We start from the raw sequence: 5,974 nt of genomic DNA, 5'->3' as shown, positions 1-5,974 counted from the left end.
TTTTCAGACAAAGGGAGACTAACCTCATCAAACCAGGGAGGAAAAGCCTGCTTCCCCTGGAAAAGAGTCTTTACCAAGTGGGGATTAGGGCGTCCAGTCCCAGCAAAAGCTGTGTGTATGACCCCATTCCATTTTCTTGAATGGTTCCACCTTTTGAATGCCCTAAATTTAACATAAGAGACACATTTTTTTTTAAATCTTAGCCTTGCAGTTCCAGGACATGGGATTTATTTTAGGGTAGTCACAGAAGCTTTATGATTTATAATCAGACTTTCATCTGGGTAATTAAAGCCTTGAGCTCATCATTTTCTTCATATTTAAAAGCACCAACCAAACCCAAAGTTTTTATGCTCTTTAGTGACCCTAAAATATTAGCTACTTTGTCATACAGAGACATGCTTTTCTAAAGACACTTGATCATAAGTGACTATGAGGAATAATTTACATATCGTTTGCCAGTACATGCCATGGACTGCCAGTTTAATATTTACTATGGAAACAAAGGAATTAATATCTTTATATGTGGCCAGGTGAGAAAACCGGTTCCAGATTCCCATCTTTAAGATTCTATTCTGGAACCACGTCTGGAGCCAATCACTGTATTTATTGGTTAGAATTCACTAAGGGAATCAGTGCCATTATTAGTATTAAGGGGTAGGGATTTATTACATGAGTTAGACCTTTTGCAACTGTGAACAGAGCAGGTAAGTGAAAATTCAGACAGGGAGTTTGAAGAATCAGGTAAAAGCCACGTGCCATTTTTCCTGAAACTCTAGATATGAGACAAAGTGGAGGGGATACTAAAACACCAAGATACACAGTGACCAAAGATACACAGCAAAGAACTACAAACAGGAAACTCATGTAGAGGTCCATAGAAAACTATTGCATCTGTGTGCTTATTGCCTCTGCTTTGTAGCCAAAAATTTCATAGTGGTTCCTGGGGGTGCTATTACTCAGCTGGGACAGCAGTTGGGACAAATATCTGAACATACAATAGAGGAGAAAGAAGCAGCATCTGGAAATGTCATTTCAAGATTAGCCAAGTTGACTTTAATACAATCTAGCTTATTATTCTGACTCATTGGCCAGAAGGGTTTCTAGAGGAATAAAGAGGGCAGGTTAATGCAAAGAGAGAAACAGAAAGGACAAACACCTTTGTGTTACTTTCATTAGTCACACTACATCATTTGTTCAAAATCCAGGACCTCTGTAGTCATTGGTTCCTTGTACCAAGGCTCGAAGCTGAATACTATTTTTGGTTTTCTCACATCTGCCCTGGAACATAAGAGGTTTTCAGCATATAGCCTATAGGCTGTATGAATGAATTCATATGTGGATAACTGAGGATTTGTTTTTCAAAGCCCTCTTACTGCTTTCTAATTTCATGTGCATGCTTTTTCTGCATCCTGCACTGATAATAGCCACTTGTCCTTGAGGTAAGGATCTCAGGGTCCTATGGTGCTGCAAGATAAAAGAAGAAAGGAAGAGTCAAGCATTTCACAATTGGGGTGGAGAGTCAGCAGACTGTACAAATTAAAGAGAGTACTTTCATCCAAGCGAAAACATCACAAGCTTCCTATTAAAGGTAAATATGTCCTCTCCTGACCCATTGTGGAGAGGAGGCCACCAGGAGCCAGAGCCATGGTTATGCCTAGGGTAGGAGAAAATGAGGCAGCACAAGATCTGTGAACTAAGCTCCTCCTTTTGGACTTTGTAAAGCACCTTTGAAGAAAATCTTCTGCCCTGAAAATGGTTTCCCTGAAGTCTGGGGCCAAAATGGGTGACTGTCTGAAATGTGCCACTATGAACTAAGGTTGTCAAAACTCTCAGAATCCAGAGAGGATCCAGGTTTTTGTAGAACTTAATACTTAAGCAATAGGAGGATCTCTTTTTAAGAAAAATAATGCAAAATTATGGGTAAACTTAGATGCTTTCCTGGAATAATAAAATCAACAAATTACATGTTTTCAAGGCTAGTAGCTGCTAAAAATATAGCAGATCCCCGCTCCCAGAAAACATAATATGTTTTATTAATAAACTTCCTGACTCACCTGCTTAATACTTTTTCTACATAATTTGGCTACTATATGTTTTGATTCCCTCTTCGGATGACAATAATCTCAGCATATCATTTTCTGCGGAGAGAATAGTTTATCTTTAGCATGATTGACTCTTATTTTTATTACTTATAATTTGGCCAATTTTATTTCATTTTCACAATTTGTTACTGGCAGCCCCATTTAAATTTTTTAGATTTTTGTCACTTCTGCGAAAAGTTCTGACAAACTTTCTTCTTAGGTTAACTGTATGATTTCAGGGCATTTCATGTGCTCTTGTACATTGACATATGGTTTAAATCAATGACATACATGAAATCACATCAACGGATTTCATTCCAATATTTTCATCAATGTTCTCATTGCAATGTCAATGACAGCATCAATATTTCGTGTCAATCAGCAGCATTCATTAATTGGCTCATCAAAGAGTTCAAGAGCTATTCATTATTTCTGTTTATAACTTTTCATCATTTAATTATTTTTTAATACGGTCTGAACATCCTTGCTCAGTTTTTTATTGTATCAACAAAATTTATATTAATTACATCCCTCAGTTCTTTTATGTCATTTTTGGCTCATCTTATGTGTGTTTTTCCCAATGTTTTAATAAACAGATTTAAAGAGGGGCGCCTGGGTGGCTCAGTTGGTTAAGCGTCCGACTTCAACTCAGGTCATGATCTCATGATTTGTGAGTTCGAGCCCCATATGGGGCTCTGTGCTGACAGCTTGGAGCCTGGAACCTGCTTCGATTCTGTGTCTCCCCTTCTCTCTGCCCCTCCCATGCTCACGCTCTGACTCTCTCTGTTTCTCAATAATAAATAAACGTTAAAAAAAAATAAAAAATAAATAAACAGACTTAAAGGTGACAAATAAGGTATTCTTCATGTGTATCCAGGTCAGGACTCTGTAATCTCTTACTTATTTTATCAAAATATCCCCAAAATAACTTTCCAAATGTAAATAATGCATTTCAGCTTCACCATTCTGGAATAAACTTTTGCACCTTAGTGTGTTTAGTCTGCTTTCAAGTATTCAAACCATATGTTAGAGTTCTTTAAATTTCACAACAGCTTCATAAAGTGCAGGCCATCTTATCACGTTGAGAGTCCTAAAATAGACAAACAAACAAAACTCCAAAAATCTGGCAAGGAGTTTACAATGCCCCATTGACAAGACCTGTGGAGACAACATATAAAGGTTGCAAAATAATGAAGTAATAAACAGCTTTGGGCACTGGGGGATCAGGTCTTTCTCCAAAGATTATGTCCTACAAACTTTAAAATGTTGTTCAGTGATGGAGTATAATCGTCCAGGACTAGTTTCATTTTGTTGAATAACATCACAGATATACAGTCATAAGTTGGTGAAGAGGTTAAAATCCCATAGAGGGCTTTCTGCCATAACAGAAACTTCCAATAATTATCAATAACCCGTGTTTATAACCTCTGTAGAATCTACCACAGTGCAGTGACACTTGATGTCTGGTTTATTTATTTTATCCGCTGCTTCATTGTAAAAGGATCTCTGATGATTTTGATCCATTCTCTTGGGCAAATAAGTTAGATCTTGTCCATTGTGACATTTCCCAGTGCTTGTGCAAAAATAATTCAATTCAGCAATTAGCTTGAAATTATTCCTAATGTTTTCCTTACTTAAAGATTGCAATTTCGCATGTAATTTCTGAAGGACAAGTCTCTTTAACTTAAGAATGTCGTCACTGCAACCATTCAAAAGAGTTTCTGTTCTTTCTTGTGTTTAAGACAGTGTCCTCGCATATTTTACTTTATTTACATGAAATCCAAGTGAACAGGTCCTTAATCTTTGTGGGGTAGTCTTGAAGGCTTTCCATATATTCATCCAGAAAGTCTGAGTTATTAAGTAGCATTGGTCTCACTAACAGTATGTTACAAATAAAATGACATATGCAACCTCCGGTCTTCGGTTTGGGTAGCTGGGATCACGCACAATTTTGACTACTCTCGATTTTCTTAAATTTTTTTTGTTTGAGAAGCATCTGTTTTGAATATGATAAATTTTGTTTCATTCTCTGTAAATACTATGGGGGTCTAGTTTTTGAAAAACATTTGATTTCCTTTCAGTGGTGTTGAATGACATTATTTCTTGTTGTAACAAGCCAAAATAAAAAATCATGGTGCTCACTTAGGTCAATAGATTCATCAAAATGAAGGAGTCATTGACCTGCCTCTTAAATGCTCTGATGTCCGTACAAACTGGCTTTATAAGCATTTTATCTTTCTTTTGCTGTTTGTTTCCTATTAACAGTGTCCTAATTCTCCTCACCTTCCTTATCTCTTCTTGTCACCTTCATGATTTGTATTTTCTAGACTACTGTAATTCTACTTCTATCCTCATGATTTTTGCCAGTTTCTACTTTCAGTACTTAGGTATTAAGAAGCATCAATATATAACATTTTTATTCTTTTTTTTTTCCCCTCCAGGTTATGTTTTTGGCTTCCACAAGGATATTTTCTTCCTGATGTATTTGATTCTGGATAACAAAATTTATAATTCTGAAAAAAGACAAGACTAAGTGGAAATGAAAACATACACAAGAGTAATTTAAATGATTTTACATCACCACCCTATTGTCTGGGGATACATAGTTGTGTACTCACATCCTTCTTACACAACTCACAATGCTTATTATTCATGTGGGTAGACTTTTTGTTACACTAACGCTTGTTTCTTTAGCCAGTTTTATTTTGTCAGTGGTGAAATTACACGCTATTCCACTAGGAACCACCAGACTGTGAGGACAATAAATACGTCAGAGATTCTAAAACAGAATTCAGAATTCTTAAGATGTGTAAAGTATGACTTTACGTACAGGTATATTTGTTTGTTTGTTTTTTCTTTTTAATTTTTGGTATTCCATAAGTTTGTGACTTACAAACACAGAGATTCTGACAAATGCTAGGAGAACAAAGTATGCTGAATTTATAATTGCACCTGCTACCGGGTTTGTTCAGAATATTTCTGCTACAAGTTCTGTTTTGACTAGATACCTATGAGAAACGGATCCCACACCTACAATTTTCTACGTTTGTTGTGGACTGCAGATGACCTTCTTGCTCTGTGCATTTCAAAATTTTGTTTCTCCTCCACTACCCGCGTGCGTCATAACGTATATTACTCTCAGGAAACACACTGTGGCTCAGATCTCTACGAAGGGAAAGTAGGAGAAGCAGCAGAGTGGGTGAAGCAGCAGAAGAGAAGCAGAGCAGCAGAGAAGCAGCAGAAATATTTGCAGAAGCCATTCCTGTTCTGACTTCACTCTACGTGTCTGTGGGTACATGCCACCCAAATATATCGCGGGAACCCCAACTAAATACATCCCCAAATGAGCATCCCTCTGTAGATGAGCTACAAAACCATTGGTGGCTATTCCAGTGTCACCAAACACAGGAGAAGCATGCCAGAGTAGAGTTCTGGAATGGCAAAATTTAACAGGCTGAAGGTATGGTAGTTAATATATCTTACTCTTGGTGTTCAAATTGGACAACGACTGGTGACCAGGAGCGCACACACCTAGGCTCCTGTAGGACGTGGCTTATGCTGGTGTCAGCAGAGGGTCCTGCAACCAAAGCTTCGTGGACGTCACATTACATCCGCCTGTGCTTCAGATTCTTTCCGTTTTAGTTTTCAGCTTCCATCCGCGTGGTAGCCTTAGATCACGTCTCACGAACCAATGTGAATTAGTTCCAACCGCACAGATCAGAGGGCTCCGTAGTGACAACTGCTCTGAGGAATAAATACCAAGGAAGCTCCAGTCACAGGAGGCTCCAACATGTCAAGCAAAGCAGCGTTTCTTTCAAGACACCATCCCCTGCTGCCCTCCTCCATTTTTTTTTAAACCACACTAAAGTGAAGTGTGGGTCCTGGGTCCCTGT

General features: G+C 37.9%; 1 long non-coding RNA gene across 1 annotated transcript; it reads right to left on the bottom strand.

The window, feature by feature from the left end:
* Positions 1–1,047: 1,047 nt before the first annotated feature.
* LOC128315047 (uncharacterized) lies at positions 1,048–5,743 on the bottom strand. Its single transcript, XR_008297412.1, has 3 exons — positions 5,565–5,743; positions 2,055–2,138; positions 1,048–1,464 (listed from the first exon to the last, which is right to left on the bottom strand). It is a non-coding gene; the product is annotated as an uncharacterized LOC128315047 (long non-coding RNA).
* Between the last annotated feature and the right edge of the window lie 231 nt (positions 5,744–5,974).

Source organism: Acinonyx jubatus, chromosome C2 (assembly GCF_027475565.1).
Source record: "Acinonyx jubatus isolate Ajub_Pintada_27869175 chromosome C2, VMU_Ajub_asm_v1.0, whole genome shotgun sequence".
Classification (NCBI taxonomy): Eukaryota; Metazoa; Chordata; class Mammalia; order Carnivora; family Felidae; genus Acinonyx; species Acinonyx jubatus.
This window is presented reverse-complemented; position numbering and strand designations above follow the sequence as displayed.